Consider the following 17902-nt stretch of genomic DNA (forward strand, 5'->3'; position numbering starts at 1 on the left):
AGTAACACACTATACTTAGAATTTTTAATCAACTTCGAAAACAAAATTGCTTTATTCAATGCAATTCTAAATTTACGCCGAAAAATTCTTTATTTCTTATCTATTTTGATTTTAAAAGGTCACAGAGCAATCACATAATTCAGAAATATTTTCTGAATTCAAATCAGCACTTTAAATTGTTTTGTTTCATTTTATTTATTTGCAAATATATTTAATTTTTTTAAATGCATTTCAAGAATGCATTTACTGTCAGTTACTTGCTTTTGCATTGCCTACTCTCCGGTAAATGACACAAACTTAAAATGCCTTGCACACTCCACCCTTCGCATTGAATGACCGTTCAACGTGCACTGCCGGAACTGATAATTAAAATTCGCATTTTGTATTGGACGTTAAAATTTGTTACGTATAAAATTATTTCAACAATCTTTATTATCTCTATTATTTATAATAACAACTACACATCATTATTTAAATCTCATGCCAGTTGACTTTCTGCTAAAAAGCAGCACAAAACTGTTACGCTTTTCATCCCTTAAAGTTTAATGTCCATGACAATCCAAAACACTGTTAAGAACAGTTTCCTAATTAACAGAAGTATGATATTAACATAACTGTTAAAAAGTGTATTATTGTAGGGTTGACAAGGCAAGAAATTCTGTAATATCTAAAATGTTCAGATTTAAATTGTATAAATTCAGCATATGCTCTGATACTATGGTTAAACAAATGGTAAAACTATTATTAATCGATTTTCAATATTTATCGAGATACAGAATTTTGAATTTTAAAGAAAAGTATACCTAATAAAAACCCTCGGTAAAAAGTTTCAATTTATGAAGAAAATTTCGTTTAAAGATCTTCAGAGATAGAAAATTCTTTGCTTGTAATACATTATTTAATTCAATTCCTAATATGTTTCCATATTTAAGCATAAATCGAAATTGTATTTATTAGTTATTATTTTTTTTGAATATAAATTATTTATTAACATATAAAAACTTTCCACTGTAAAATTGTTTATTTACCATGTTCCTCTTTACGGAATAAATATAATATAATGTATATTTAATAAGACATTAATTTTGATTTTATAGTCTCATTATGAGGAAAGAAATAAAGAAATCAGTCAAGAAATTTAAGTCATTATTATTTTAATAGAGAGGTTTTTTCGAACAGTAGTGAATTAAAACAACAAAATTTTATTACTTTTAATAAATAAAATAAAAAAATTTTTACAAATTGTATAAACAATTCCAAAAAGTCAGACAGAGCTTTGGAAACACGAATAGCGTTGGACGACCATCAATATCATTTAATGAAAATCATGTCATTAAAGATACGACAAAGTACAAATATGAAAGATTTGGGGCACAACAAAAAAGTTTTGGTTTCGATTGACAATTAAAGACCTCGTCAATTCGTTTAACATTTGTCTCATACGTTGAAAAGAATGAAATCTTGTTTGATGCAAAAAACAACGTCTCGCTGGGATCTATCAAACAATACTTTCTGACTATCAGGATCTTCGATTATCTTCGATTATCTTTGTATTGTGCACAATTAAATTCTTCCGCGAGCAAAACTTTTAACAAGGAATATTGTTTGAGTATTAGATGATTTCAATGAGTCTATGATTAAAGACACACCATTCTTGGTATTTTATATCACGGAATGCATCATTTACATTACATTATTTTTAAGAGATCATTTCGCCAAAAATTCAACTCATTTTGATCCTCAGCATCATATTCGACTATTTCACATTATACCAAAAAGTAAGCAAATTACTAAAAGAAAAGAAAGATTTTCTTAACGTTCAGTACTGAAATGGAACTATGGTTAATGTCGTCGAAGTAATTAATGGAAGTAAAAGTCTTCTTACAACCATAAATAAATGGCACCCATATTCAGTTCATTATTTACCACCAAATAATTTCTCAACCAAATTCAGATAAAATTCAATGCAAAATTCCTCAATGCCATGATATAATGAAGTGCTCGTAAAATAAGAACAATAATTAAAAAAATAATCATATATATATGTTTCGAAAGACAAAAGAGGTTAAATTTCCACTATTGATCTAAAACTGATAATTGTAAATATTTTTTAATTAATATCTTAGTTGTTGCATATTCAACTTTAAGAAGAAGATTCATTTTCGAAAACGAACCAGGGTATTCGAAAATTAAATTTTTAAGAATAGTTGAATTTGAATTATGTTTACCTAACATTAAGGTGTGCTCCTACGATTTTGCAATCAATATGATTATGATTTTCAGTTAGGATTACAGTTTTTATTACGGACTTAAGATTAGGATAATTTGAAATGTGCGTTTCGAGCGGTGAGATGTGCTCCAAGTTTTTTTGGGTGTAGTAGATCTTTCCAACTGCTTTTGCAGTCGATTGATATAGGAAGATATTTTTTTTTTAAATTATGGTTTTTTTAATAAATTCCTGTATGTAAGTGAGAAACACATTTTTTAAATTGGTTATATGACCAAAAATAGGTATATTTTCACAATTTATTAATTTCGAAATGTGTACATTCATGTTGTTTTTGACTTTGATCTTTGATATCCAAATTACCTTTAGCTTGGAGCTGATTGCAACTAAAAAATATTAGATATATTTGGATACTTGTTAAATGCTTTATTTCCTTTAAAATTATAAGTATTGAGAGAAAATGTGTTTAATTGGTGATAAATAAAACTACGGATAGGTAGTGAGGTATTTGAGAGGAAGTCATGAATGGAAACGGATAAACATGTATAACTCAAATGTGTTAAACCAACATAGGTTAAGCTATTTCGAATATATGTATATGGAAAATTATTCTCCGTAACAATAGATTTTTCTCTGACGACAATTCAGGACATATTTGTTGAGCTTCGGGAACAGGAAAAAGTCGCACAGATCCAGATCTGGCAAATATGGTGCCTGAACGATGACAGTGGTGCCTTGTATGGTCAAAAATCGCGTACAACAAGAATTTTCCATAGCAAAAATCGCTAAATGCAGTTGAGGTAGTCTCACATAAACAGCTGCTGTAAACAAACTAATTGACATATGGCGCTCAAATTTGTACCATATGTCAAGAAAGGGTGTACCAACATAAAAAAAAATTTTTGAAAAAGGTCTATTACTTAAGAAGTAGTTATTAAACAACAAAATCCGGATACTTTTTCAGCAGAAGGTATATGAATTAGCGTAACTATTGATTAGTGAAATTTATTAGTTATAATAGAATATATATGTATAGAATCTTTAGTAAGTATACATAACTCCAACCATTTACACACAAATATAACATTAACATATTAATGAATTTGAACTTCACTTCGCTAAAGCATTCTCTCATAATAGGATATTCAAGATATATGCTACTGCCGATATGACAGAAGTATGTTCATTGTTGGTCAACTTATCTTCATAACAATGTATATAAATTTAATTAACAATTCCATTGTTTAAACAAAAATACACAAATTATGTTTCCTATAGAGGAGTAGATTTTAATCTATTAAAATTTAATTCTTAATTTTTCGACTTCAGCAATTTTAAACATCAAGTGTGATTAATAAGCAAAGCACCAAAAAAACAACAATTGGAATAACATTTGTGGGGGTCCACCTGAGCATGTCCTTTTGAAATAGAAAGTAGATTCGCTCATCTGTAAAATTTAATTATAATTAGACAAAGATTCGCGTTTTTTATTTACATTTAATTTTTATTTGCTTATTAAAAAGTTTTTATGATAAAATTCATATTCTGTGAGTGACATATTTACGTACAATATGATTTGGCCCCCAAATTGCTATTAACTGAACATTTTTTACTAATTCTGCTTTTGTTTAAAAAATGTGAAATTAAAGAAAATTAAAATAATTTAATATTCTTTAATATAAAACATAACAAATTATGTATATGCAACAATGAATATTTAAAATTTAAGTTCATATCGGAAAAGTAATATATTCTACGATTTTAAAGCAAATAATATTGGATTAACAGTTACCGAATTTTAATTGCTTGAATTATTATAAATGAATCAGAATGGAGAGGCAAGTTAGTGTTCTATAGACTTAAAAATGTCTTGTTCGATTCTGTGGATATGCACACTAATTCAGAATTGCACTCTATCAAATCATATGCAATATATATTCCATCAACAAAATATACTGGGCTCCATAGTATACTTCTATAAAATCACCTGAATAACTTATTTTTAGAAATCAACGGAGCTCTTATTACAGTGAATCATATAAATTGTCAACGAGACTATTGAGTAAAAGTGCCTAAGAGACTTACTCGTGTTTCATCAAGTAAAGCAGAAGAAGTATTAGTTTAGGTTAGTTTAGGTTATACCGGCGATCGCAAGGGATCCACTTAAGCCTGTAAGCCCATTGTGTTACCGTATATTAAAAAACAAAGCTTACATATAATTCTAATTAAGTCTTGCAATTCACCAAGATCCTCAAAAATGAAAACACATAAAGTGGTAGGGCAGCCCATGTGCTGGACAGAAACAAAGCAGATGGGAGGCCTTTCTGTAACTCCGGCAGATATAATTGAACGGGATATTCAAGTTTCAAGCATGGTTACCTAAAATGCAGTGACCTGTAACTAAACCTACTCTAAGATTGACATCTCTGCGGGGCATTTCAATGAGAAATTTGAATTTTATTGGAGCTTGGGTAAATTGCACACAGATGTCTGCATATCGTAGAGTCTTCTCATTTTTTATTAAAACGTTCGGGACAGGAAGAACTCAGTGATAGTTTGCTTGATGTCAACGATATGCTCAGATTGTTTAGGTGTTTCGAATAGCTTCCTAAAGAACCCCGTCTGGCTAGCCTGTCTTCTTTGCAATTGCCGAAAATATCACTAAGACCGAAAATCCAGATCAGAGAAACATTGAACTGCGTCGACACCTCATTAAGAGATGTGTATTAGTCAGACTGTTCTAGATGTAAACTGGACTGAACTCAAGGATTTTAAAGCCGCTTGACTGGCCGATAATATGTATATATTCCTATCAAGTATATCCTTTACTTCCAGACAAGTTATGTCCTCTCTAATAGCAATCATCTTTGCCTGAAAAATACAACAGCTGAGAAAATTTCATTTTCTATGTCACTCTTAGTTTTTGAACCGTCTGTGTAAATGGATAAACGGTTCCCAAAGAGGGGACCCCTGACCGCCAAATATTTTTGGATGGAAATTCAACATTGAAATTTCTACCGAAATTAAGAATAGGACGGGTGTATTCAATGTTATTGTTATTTAGAGTGAGACTGAAAAGTTTTTGAATGGAGCCGTGACCATGCTCATCAGCCTTCTATTGTGATGTAGCATTAAGTGTTAGAGCAGATGATGCTGCCAAATGCTAACAAACAATATCAAGTTGCAATAGAACTAACGAAATAGATGGTTTAGTACACAGAGGACACAATGAGTACTGGTTTAAGAAATTATTAATATTTATTTAAGTAGATACCAGGCTAATTTGAAAATAAAGTTCCAAAAACATCTATTTGGGAGATATTTTTTTCATAAATTATAAATTTTTTTTATATAGAACCTCTTTTAAGAATCCAAAAGAGATTTGTTTCTACCAGAGCAAACCAATAGTTAATCCGTAAAGTTGCTAAATCGAATGAATTCTGGGACTCTTTTGATTAATTTACAATCAATTTCAAAATTCTATTATAAAGGTACCGGGTGGGGAAATATAATAATATTTTTGATTGATGTAGTGATTTACTCTATTCGAAAGCAATGCCCTGCATGTCTTTAGATTTGAGGTTACGGGACTTCCTTGAGAACATTTATAAATTATTTTGGATTCGGAAGTTTGGAAGCGCAATTTTGTTTTGTTCAACTAGGTAGTATTTTAGAGCTAAAAATGTGAGATAAAATTATTAATCAAAAGATAACTCATATATATTCTTAAATTTGTTTTGCTTTGATAGCATCACCAGCACAGAAAATACTTTAGACGGGTATCTTATGTACATAAGGTTACACACTGTATACACTTTAAATAATCAGATTACACTGATTATAAATTACTAAGTAAAGACCATATTTAAAACTAATCTAATATAAATAACTTCTCGCTTTGTGAAGATATAAAAGAGCTTCTATTAATTTTAAACATAAGTTTAAGAGGGTACTTTGAGGGATGCCCTCTGTTTTAAGAGGGTATCTTATAATTGAAAATATTTTAATTTTTTTTTAATGTACGTCCATAGAAGGTCTTGTTTCTAACTAACAATAATAACATAGTTTGCAGTTTTGCTATCAACTTCAATTAAGTAATTCTTTTTTTTTCTATTTGTTTTTAAACTAATAATTATAAAAATAATAATTTATCATTCAACATGAGTAGAAGAGATTAAACAATATCGTAGTTGTTTATAACGAAAAAAACATACGTACACACATGTTATAACCGAGGAGAGATTACTAATATTTACTTCGATTAAGAAGGTATACGAGTACATTTGTTGACAGTAATTTTCATACCTCAAACTATTAGGCGTAAATACGTAAATACATTTTTAGATAAGACCGTCCCATTATTGTTTTTGTTGTAAGTGAATGCAATTGTTGTAAAGGCAACAAAGAGCTTTCTAACTATTTTGTTTAGTAAAAATTAACTTCATATGGGCCATTTAGTTTGCGTTCTTATCGTAACTTGCTTGGCTTCGAATGTACCTAGTCGAGGAATATTTATTTCCTTAGGTATTCGAGCCATCAAGTTCTCGGATGAAATTTCGTTTTATCTTTTTTTTTTTATTTTTATAAAATATTTTTTATTTTTGATTTTATTATACTATATAATTAATTTATGATATAGACTATAATCCAAAATTGAACATATGTTTACAATGTATTTTCGGTAAACGAATTTTTACTATTTGTGTGACTATGAGTGCTAATGAATGAATCATCACCAAATTTGGACGACACTCGAAATTTTTAAAAGATAACATTTAAATTCGATATTATTTTTATTGTATAATCACTTAACATATTTCAAAAATTATATCATCTTATTAATTAATGCAATTATACTTTTAGAAGTCGATCTATAAAGGTACGAAAGATATGATTATAAAAGTGGACAATTGTTTAAAATTATACATATTGTTGATAATCAAAATATTCAACACACTTTTTTTTAATTTCTCTTTGAACTGTATTGAAACTATATATAAACCAAAACGAATCTAATTCGTGATATCAATATCAACATAATATCAATCAATATCAACAACATGATATCATGCTATCTATATATGACTTGCCTGGAACAAGAACAATAGCCCTCAGTGAAACTGTATGCATAAATCAAGAGGAATCTATTTTACGAATCTTTTTACTGATAGCACCCTTTCTATCTTGCTTTCTTACATAGATATAGCACAATAATTTTTCAGAATAACCAATACGTATGATATATAAACCAATACGTATCAATTTTGTGATGTTAACCTCTGCCTATTTCTCTATATCAATGGTTCCCAACCTGTTATCCGTGATGTTAGTTAGAAATGTTCCGTGAATCAAATTTAACAAGTATGGATATATAACTTGTAGTTCGTTCACTGAGAGCTCACTTCTTGGGAAAAAAAGTGCAAAAAGTGTCCAAGTAATTATATACCTAGTTTATACCCTATATATTGTACCTATGCATTTATACATTTCCTTACACATTAAACCAGAGATGCATGATGCATATTAAAATAATCATATAGTTAACAATACTTAAACTTTGTGGTCCCTACTGAAAACTGAAATATAGTGGTCCATGGTCAAAAAAATATTGGGAACCAGTGCCTGTAGAGGTAAAGGCACTGTCCGTATCAGGTTAAGTGGCCTTTTAGTTTTTAAATTACATAATCAAGTGAAACTTTCTATTGGTAATTTCTGTGAACCTAAACAGATCAAGCAAAAAAAATTTATTACACTAGTTGACTATATTATATATCGTCCACCTAAGATAACTACTCAACAAAAGTGTGTTTTTATAATTTATATTGTTTTTTATATATTTACCATACACATACAATTTTAAAAACAATTTTTTTATGTCTTGTAATAATATAATAAAATCCTGTTTGGAATTACTTAATACAATATTTTTTTTTGTTTTTATATAAAACATAATATGTATAAATAAGATACTCTAATATTCAGACAACATATGTGAAATAAATGCATTCATGTATCTTACATTTACTTTAGTAAATGATAGTAAATGGATTTGTTTTAACATTTTTAACGAGGTCTATTCTATTTATAGAATAGAAATAAACAGGGTACCAGCTCCCAACAGAGCGGAACACTGCTATAACTACTATTATATACCCTAAATTAAATAAAGTTCCCTAATAAATTGTCTAAATACAGAAAATAGACTAAAAACAATAGTATGGATAAAATTTATTTTTAATCACATAAAAAACCCAAAACCAAGCATTAACTTTTGTTTTTTTTTTGCAGTAGGTGGAATCATCAACTATCTCAGTGAGAGACTTTAACCCAATTAAATCACCGGAATGAATGGATAAGATTTCCACCGCAATGTAGAAACTTCATTCCAGTAATAAAAAGAGAGAGTTGTGATTAAGAGGCTTAAAACCTACTTGTCTAGGTTTATTTAAAACAGAAAACATAGGCGTGGCACAGGTGGGGTGAACTAAGTAGATTGGACTTTGATGTTTTTGTTATATCGATGTTCTCTTATATTGAAAGTATTTTATTTATTTATTTTTTTCTGTCATCCAAAATATCGATTAAAATTGAAAAGGGATCATCCGCCTTTAAAAATTTCTTTTGATTTCTTGAACTATTTCTTAGCTCCTATTCCACTTTTAAATTTATGACAATTAACAAGGAAATATCCTATATATTTCATTATTTTTATAGTGGCCTTCAAAATTTTAGTGTCACCTATAACCAATAAAGTTTAGATTAATTATTTCATAACAAATAACAAATATATTTTTTATTAGAAATCTTGTTAGCAATAATATAAATTAATATATTAGTATATTTTATTAATACCTACAATATTACTAATAATACCTGCGCAAAATAAAATTAAAATCAATTTATTAATTAAAATATATAATACTGATCGGGAAGTTATAGGGATTTCTCAAACCGTACAATCGGTATTGAAACAAGGAAAATGAACCGGTTTCGTACTATTCGCTATTTGCAAAACATTGCAAGACTCTGCCGGAATCGCGCTCAAAATGGAATAATACACCAATTTTAACAAGTTGATTACTTTCAAAAACTCATTCGATTGAAAGGTGATTTGCTATCTATTAAAAATACATAAAAAAATTAAAATACACTATGATGCATTTTTACTACGATTCTTTCAAATGATCGATTTCCTTTCCAAAGATGTTAAACTCACTACTACCTTTACTGATCTGCAGATGATACTTGTTTTTTTTTTAAGAATACAATGAAAATATTCATAGGTTTCCAAAAGCAAATGATATATAAATAAATATATTTCAGACACAGGCATAATTCATATTAAAACATTACGATGCAGTCATTCGATAACTATCTGTTCCATTATCGATGACAAAAAACACTTATGGAAAAATAATTAAAACAAACCTGATGCTTAACGCACTACAGTTGTTCATTTGATTAAAAACACATTGGTAATAAATTATATGTATATAATTAAATAAATTAACTATAATAAATAGCTTTTAGAATAGATGAATCCAAAAATAAAAGTAAATTAAATAGATAAATAGCTATTGATATATTTAAATAGATCTCCAAATTTTAATCAGTTCAAAATTTTACATTAGATTTTTAAAAGCCCTGTGATCTATACCAAAATGCTCTTCAACTCTTCAACAAAATTAAAAATATCAGTACAAAATACAAAATATCCGTACAACAGAATAACTTTGTCTAATCCGAAAAGGACGATATGGATGCAACTGGATAGTTATTTCTTCTACATCATGAAAAATGTGTGAAAATGAAAAATGTTATGAAAATGTACGCAATGCTATTAAATGAGGTACAAAAAAGGTTCCTATAATAAAGGAAGTAAATATACTAATGATTTCTTTTTTTTTTTGTCAGTAAGTTGAAAGCATTTAAAGCTACCGTGTTAGATTTTAACTTCCTAAAAATCACCTTTTAGGTGTTTCATCTTTTGGAACATGATTTGGGGAAGGAACATTCATTATACTGTGAATCTCATTCCGATAAAGTACAAAAATGTTTGACTCCATTTAAGAATTCAAAGAATATTTAGAAGAGCTAATGAACTGATATTTAGACTACTTATGCTATCGGACTAAGGAAGCTTAAATCGCAACTTGAGAAGGCAGGACAGAAATATAAAAATTATTTCATAGTGCTATCAAATTATTTTCAGCAAGGCCTAGATGAAAGAAGTATTTGGCGTAGCAATTAGTAGTCTCTTTTTCATGCGACATAGAGTCACAAAAATCCCTGTAACCATTCCTCTAATTTCAGATAGAACCAATTTGGGGTGTTTGCATTCATCGTTATTACGCCATTTATTGTTTGACTCAAATTGAATTCTACCATCAATAGATAGTTTACCAATAGATTTAATCAAGAGAAGAAATGATTGCGGCACAAGAAACCGGTATTATAAATTCGCATTCGCATTCGTTTTCTGGTGTGCCGAAATAGCTAGGAATCGGTTGAAGGGTTAATTCGTTGTATATACGTATCTATATCACTTTTTAGTTAGACTGACCCAAAAAAATCAAACAACAAAAAAAATTATAACTTTCTTTTGACTTTTAGTATTAGTTTTTTATTTTCATAATTAACTTAAAAAAATTATACTTGAAATATAGGTACACACCAGTGCAAAGAAAAGACCTCGGAACAACACCTTTCCTTTACTGAGCGATTCTGAACGCAGGAGTATTTTTAATTCTGACAACAACCCTGCGTGGCTGTCTTGCAGTGAAAAGCTGAAAATTGTGTCGATGAAAAAATTGGGTAACTATACGAAGTGTTGAATGGAATCCAAAGAAAAGAATATAGGAACAGGAGCATATTCCTATAGGAATATAGGAATATATATAATAGGAAAGAATCACAATCTGTTAAAAACTGTAGAATATCAGAAAAATAAAAAATAAGCATAGGAACAAGTTCCCAGGATACTTTTGTCAATAATAAAATGATGGAATAAATAAAATTCCATAAGATTGTGCTTTCTGCTGGAAAAATTGCCATTATTAGGAGTTTTGAATAAATTGGAATATTGTATGGCTTATGTAAAGCAATTTTTAGGAATGTTTCGGACATAAAATCAGTGGTAGTAAAAGTTGTTCAAAACAACAACACAGTATCATAGGTATAACCATGGCAGCAGAACTACTTAATGACTTTACTGACTTCATTAAACATTCCATTCTTCTAACAAATTAATGACGTCAAGTAGGGTCAAATGTGAAGGTTATTTTCTTTGAATAGAATAACACATTATAAATATATGCCGACTAGTTGTACTGTCAATACAGTCTATGACTTACAAGTTTTATATAATGTGCTTCACTCTATCTAGAAAAAACAGACAATCTAGAAAAAACAGATCTTAGAATTTGCATCAGCGCATACTATTTTGCTTATGCGAAAGTTTGCGGTGGTATATAACACTATTGTAATGCCAACCTATTCTTCAAATATTGCACCTTGAAACTTTTTTTTCGAAACTAGTATATATTTAAGTTTTTTTTACTATTTTGATCATGAATGCAGGTAGTGGATATCGACAATCTTCGATATTCACTATAATAATAGCGGTAATGGACTTTATTGCCGAAGTGCACAACTCTCGAACAAAATGATGAGTTAATACCAAACAAGAAGACTTCTTTTTTTGTAAATATTTTTTTTGTTAGATATTTTTTAGATATCATGACATAATTATATTATTATGATATCACAGAAAGTATATTTTAATTCAGATACAATATATGGTTCATTAATGCTTCTATTAACAATTCTCTACGTATCCTTCGGATAAATTATTTTATATGAAAAGTATTGAAAAGTTCGTGTTGAATTGTAAATACTCAATTGTGAAATGAAATAGAATTTGATGCTTTCATTTACTAATCAATCGTATAGAACTATATAAAAACAAGAGCTAAAACTTTTTGCGAGAATAATTACCATTTCAAACAAAATTGTATTAAGAAATCTAAAGGTTCAGGTCTCTTAACTGTAGTTTCTTATCAAATTGGTAGAGGCAAGCTTTCATGTTTATAAATAAAATTAAATTCATGGAATTGTTATTACTAATCGTATGTAAAATAAAAACAAAATTGTACTCGACTAAGTTTATTAAAAAATATTTAAATAAAAAATAAAAAAAATTGAATGAAATTGGGTAGTAATTTTATTTGGGGAAATAAAAATTTGCATAAAGCAAAAATTGTTGCATTGGATTAGAGTGGTCTCGAAACTACCCAATGATGGTCACACACTGCCCCAGTTGTGGTACAATTCCAGGGAATTGAATTTAGCAAGTGTTGCGCCACATAAACGTTAGTTAACGAGGCCATTCTAAACACGATAAGAATAGCACCGATTAGCACATATCAATCTAATAAATGCACTTTTCTGCATAATAATAAATGCACTTTTTGATAAGGGAAGGTGCTGACCTATTTATAGTTTTTGTTTTGAGATTAGTGAAACGTTAAAATTAAACGTATTATATGAAAGCAATTGAAGGAATTTACTATAAATCATTAATTAAGATATTTTCTGCCACAACTTAAACAATTAGCCTAAAATATTAAGGACACATCTTATTGTAACACTCAGATTACCAACAATTCATTATTATGTTGAAACTAGTTGAGTCAGTGCATTGCAACACTTTTACTCTCTATTAACTGCGAGGTTTCTTCAAAACCCCTCTCTACGCCTTGACTGGATTATTGTTTATCACTTCATCAGACTAAGCAATAATTGATCTGCATACCTTCCTGAGGAGCCTGTATCCATTCTGAGATTCGATAACCAACAATTTAATAGAGGTTGATCTGCAAAGAAGACAATCTTCACAGAAAACTATCTGCTAGAAGACTACCTGTACATATGACTATCTGCTAGAAGACTGTCTTCTAGAAGACTATCTGCACAGATGACTGTCTGCACAGAAAACTATCTGGTGGAAGACTATCTGCACAGATGACTGTCTGCACAGAAAACTATCTGCACAGATGACTGTCTGCACAGAAGACTATATGCACAGAAGACTACCTGTACAGAAGACTATCTGGTAGAAGAATATCTGCACAGATGACTGTCTGCACAGAAGACTATCTGCACAGATGACTGTCTGCACAGAAGACTATATGCACAGAAGACTACCTCTACAGAAGACTGTCTGCACAGAAGACTATCTGGTAGAAGACTATCTGCACAGAAGACTATCTGGTGGAAGACTATCTGCACAGATGACTGTCTGCACAGAAGACTATATGCACAGAAATATAATCTAAATTATATTTGTTTTAATATATTAATTTTTTTTGTTTAGTCAATCTTAATTTAAATGGATATTTTTGTTTGTGTTCGTTTACAAAAAGTTTCTAAGATATTTGTAAAATTTAGACTTCAATATATTAATTTTTATACATAGTTTTGGGCTTCTTCAACATCCTGTTTGCATAGATAAAGCATATATAAAATTTTTATTGTTTCATAATTATAATTTTTTATATGAAACCTTCATTTTCTCTTAAGTCTGTGTCGGACAGTGCGCTTTCAGTTGATAATAAGATCACCTTTCCGTTTTGAGCATGACATTTATTTTCCAATGAGGCATTATTATGTTGTACTAAAATACTATTGTGTTGCTGCCAAAGCACGTAGTTTAATTTACTCTTACTCTTACTTTCGGTAGTGCTTTTTATAAGTGGTCACTTTGAGTTCTCAATTCAAGTAGCTCAATAGAACAGCTACCATGACCCCGATGATAAAAATTTGTGATGAATTTTTAAACTTAATCTGCATCATTAATGAAGATGATTTCCTCTCAACGACAATAATTATAATGTGAACCAGGTTCATTAATTCTTGAGTTTCCATACTCGAATTCTTCAACCAGTCCAGAGCTGGTAATTTACGCAGCGTGTTTAATTATCTCTCTTCTTCCAAGCAGGTTTTGTGATTTTAGTTGAAGAGAAAGACGAATTTTTCTATTACTTTGATTTTAGTCGTACTCAAAACGATCGTCGTTATTGGAAGTTTTGAAGACTAGTTTTCACATAAATTCTGTCATTTTTATAAAAATGCTGTGAAATTGATTTAGAGCATTTGTTAGAGAAATTAATACACATGTCTCTGTTGAGTATGCCTCTAATACTTTTTTGGCTATTTCACTCACCCTTACATTACCTTGAATTACTCAGTTTCCTGATGAATCCGAAATCCAGACTAATAATATTAATCATTGATCGCTTAATAATTTCAGTTGCATTTTGAACTAGTTCACTAGCTTCGATGCGATCGTATAAGTAGACACATCTAGTATTACAACTCTCCTATTAAAAAAATTGTGAAGCAATGGTTTTACAGGCTCGTTTTTATAATAAGTTCACTAGCTGTGAACTCCAAAAAAAGTCCAGATAGGAAAGGCAAACAGATAGTTAGATGATTTATTCAATGATAGTTTATTGTAGATAACATGTCATAGATATATGATAATAGGTAAAGACCATCTACGAACTATATTGATTTGAATTTTAGTTTAAAAATCCATACTGCATTCATCTTCATATCCAGTTTTATTGGATAATATCATCGAATAATTTGTTATAAGAGTGTTAGTTAAAAGTGTCTTTCAACTTTTGATAATTAAATACATTGACTTTTACCCAGCTTTATCCATATGGTTTCTTATTCAATGCTTTAAGAAAATTGCGGTTTCTAGTCTATTATGTAAACTATGTTTGTTCCGTCTATGCTTTGTGGTTCCTTATTACAGAGATTCCTTTATTCCTCTCTTCCTTCATCAATGTTTTTGGAAGTCAGGCTATAGTAAGGATCTACAGCCTATGATATTAAATTTTTTTGTTTTTGAACAATACAAGTTATTTTTTGATGAAATATTTTTTGTGTTGTTTTATCACCAAATCACTATTATGGTTTCTGCGTCAATGTTAAAACAAAATTGGGATATTGTAAAGATGTGTAGTCTATCAGGAGAAAATGTTTGCAAGTACCAGGATTACTCTATGTGGCAACCTATTAATCGTCAAACCTATTGTATTAAGCGTGATAATGCCGGAGTATCTTTATGTGGTTCCTGCATAAATCTTAGATAGTCATGGTACCGTAAGGACTACAGACTATGATGTGAAATATGTTGATTTGAACAATGTAACTTCTTTCTTAACAGAATTCTTCAGTCTATAATACGATATGAATTTGTTTAACTAATTTAAGTTCTTTTTTGATGGAATTCTCCATAGAATAGGATCACAGTTTTCTTTATATAAAATAGGATCGAAACACTTATATCAGGATGACGAAATTAATTAAAGTTTTATTATTGCATAATTTAATTTTTTCAGAATATTCTGACTGTGATTCTATTAAAATACCATTCACATTTCAATTCTTACAGATATTAAGCATATGTTATATAACTTTATATAACTGCCAATTTTTCTGTTCTAGAGATCTGATTTCTCCTATTCTGTGAAAACTTTTTTCATTATTATTAAAGAAATAAAATGTGACTTTAGAACTCGTACTTGATCAACTAAGAATTCATAAGTTGATCATGTAATTTATTTTTATATGTTAAAACCATTCTTCTATATGCATAGGGGTTTCCGTTTATCTTTTCATAGATATCATACACATATCATCTAATATAAAATTTCAGTCCTTGAATAGTTTCAGTCTTTCCATATACATTGCAGTATTTATTCAAGGCAAGAAAAACAAAAAAAACTTGAACATATTAACGAATTCGACAGTTTTTTCGAAAGAAAGATCTATTTTTTATCGCCGGCTATTCTCCTATTAAAATGCAATGTAAAGAATTAAAAAACTAATAAATAAAAGATACATAATATTTATAAACAGTTCCCATAATATATATTCGTTGGAAGATATATAAGATATTACTAAAATCATACTTCATTGTACTTCTATAGACTATTAAAATAATATAGTAACTCTAACATCAGAGATTTTAATTTCTATATTAATTTATGAACCCCCGATCCAATACTCTTGTCTCGTTGGTATGTTCATGCAATAGGAAAACCAAATGACCATACGATAACGCAAATTTCACAGATGAAGATAAGGACGAAATGAGTAAGGTATCCAAAGCCTGAAAAAATATTATTAAAACCTTAGGGACCATTATTTTATCCTACTTAACTTCCATACAAAATCTGATACTACGTTTTTTATATAAGTATTTTACGCATAGTGGGACTAATAATCATTTCTTTTTATTTTAGAAAAGAAAAAATCCCCACCCCACTTTTACACTTTTACATACGTTAAGTACATTTTTACTCACACATATTTTTTGCCAGATTGGCTACAACTATACCACAAGACAATGCAGGATCGTGCATTCTGGAGATACTGTAGAAGCTGGTTTACCGAAAAAAAAGAATAAGGCTAGAAAAATGAAGAAAATACAATGAAATAACTAATTCATTTGTGTTCTTTATTACTTGAGAAAATAAAATTTTAGAAATTTTATTTGCATCAATCCATTCCAAACATGTGTAGACTAATCTATCTTAATGGATTTATTCAATTTAAATGGCATTAATTATTTAAAAAAAATGTGAATGTGAATAATCATGATCTGTGTTCAATATTAATTTGTTATAATCAAATCATTTTATATTGATCTACTTATATTATTCAAGTTAGGATAGTTTAGGTTGTACCGGCGATGTAAGGGATCCACTTACGCCTATTATCTCATTGTGTTACCGTATAATAGACAAACTCAAAAGTTTAAAACCACCTTGAGCCTTAAGCTAAAAATGACTATTTATTGAGATGTGTTGCATTGACCAAGATCCTCAAAAAAATATATATTATTATTTCACTCATTTTCTTAACATGCGTTGCGATTCTTAATGCCATAAATAGTTTATTAAGTAATTATTAATTATTATTTTTCCGACAATTTATTATTAAGCAAATAAAATTTCTTATTAAGAAAAATTCTATTGAAATGCTCAGGAAGAGAACTCATGTCAACAAACTACTGATGGTAACTACGTGGAACACTCTTCCAGCATTGCATATAGTGTTAGATCTCACTGAAATGCAATTTTCTACTTGACACAACATATTGTACAGATGAATGTTACTGCTTAACTAACTAAAATACATACTATACGTTCTTATCAAACAATTTCCACTCAAAGATATAAAATTTTTGAAAAAAATTGTTTGGCATTATGTCATTATAGATTTTCCTACTGAAGCCCTATACGTATTTCTACTACCATAAAATAAATATAACTGTGTTTCGGTATAAGTTGTTAATCTTATAAAAATAAATTATTTTCGATTTATCGGTAATAGTAGATAATTAAATAAGTTAAATACTTTTTCAAAACTAATTGAAATATTTGAAATATATAAAGTTGAGTTTGTCTCAAGTCAAGTTTTCTAAAAATATACATAAATTATTTCCTTCTTTGAAATAAATAAAATAATAAAATGGCACCAAAAATATTTTAATAGCAATAAATAAAATAATAACTAGAAAATACATTTATATATTAAAACGAATTTTTAATGCTCATAAAAATTACTTATTTTATTAATAATTCGGATTAGATATTA

This window comes from Teleopsis dalmanni, chromosome 1 (assembly GCF_002237135.1).
Source record: "Teleopsis dalmanni isolate 2A chromosome 1, ASM223713v2, whole genome shotgun sequence".
Classification (NCBI taxonomy): domain Eukaryota; kingdom Metazoa; phylum Arthropoda; class Insecta; order Diptera; family Diopsidae; genus Teleopsis; species Teleopsis dalmanni.